We start from the raw sequence: 1,277 nt of genomic DNA, 5'->3' as shown, positions 1-1,277 counted from the left end.
ACTGCTGGCAAATTCATTCCTGTTATTCAATGTGGACATTTCTGGTTTGCAAATGATAAATATTTTTCAGTTAGACATAGATTGCACATTTTACTGCTTGTTGAATACGCCCTGTTCTTTGAGAGAATTTTCCAGGTGGTTGAATAATTAATGTTTCTGTCTGCCAATGACCAAATATAATGGCCTAAAGATGTTAAATTCTTTAAACAGTTGTTTCTAAAGCTACACATGTGTGCATTAAACCTCTTTTTGAATGTTCCCTCTGTTAGATTGACGTATGTCTCTATTTTGCTGTTGTCATTTCTCATCATCGTAGCTTGGTAGATAAAGCCTATCGTCTGGCATTTTCCTTCGAGGGGGCATGAGTCGTTCACAAGGCAGTTGCAGTTGGGGGAGTCCGATTGTCATGAAGATGTCATTGATTTGTTCATGATTTTTGTGTTGTGAGACGATATTATTTGTTGAATGTTAGGCATGCAGCTGTAACTAATTTTGATGGTGTTCCTATTGAATACCTTCTTCAGTTGATGGTCCGGGGTGAAGCATTATCCAAAAGTTCAAAAAACTGCTTACCAATGTTTGTGCCCATGGTATCACTGTAGGGTGGGTTGTACCAGGTGATGTTTCATTTTCTGCAATGTTTGTTGATTTGCTGGCAGTCGGTATTTAATGGTGGGTTGTATTTGAGCTTGAAATTGTAGCCACTCTTTTGCAATGCATCTTGGTATGGGGGTGTAGTTTCATTGAAGATGGACTCATTAGATGATAGTTTTGAGTCTTGTATTAATGCTTTCTGGGATGTTCTTCAAGATGGAGGGTGGGTGGTTGCTTTCGCTATGGATATACTGCAGCATGTTGTTGGGCTTAGTGTACAGCTTGTATGTGCCATTCCTAAGGTGCATTGAGATATTCAGAAAGTCAATTTGTTTATTGTTTGCTTAAATTTTGATTTTTATCCCATTGTTTGAGAATATTTTACAGATTGTTTTCTTAATTTTCTTGACCTTTCTTGGTGTTATGCTTCAAATTGGTAGCCCATCATCCCTATAGATGTCTAGGTCTTGTAGTTAACAAATATATTCCAATCATTTCACAAGTTTTTGCCCCGTTGAAGCTGCCCATGGTTATATCAAATTTACTATTACCTTTTTCTGCCATGGGTTTCCATTGTGGTACAAAAGTAATTCCTTCGCCTGGTATATAATATCTCTGTCTTGCTCGGATATCACTGTATGTTTTGCGGCAAAATCAATGGCTTTGGGTAGTAGCTCTTTGCT

The sequence above is a fragment of the Lampris incognitus genome, chromosome 4, assembly GCF_029633865.1.
Source record: "Lampris incognitus isolate fLamInc1 chromosome 4, fLamInc1.hap2, whole genome shotgun sequence".
NCBI classification, from domain to species: domain Eukaryota; kingdom Metazoa; phylum Chordata; class Actinopteri; order Lampriformes; family Lampridae; genus Lampris; species Lampris incognitus.
Note: the sequence above shows the minus strand (reverse complement) of the source record.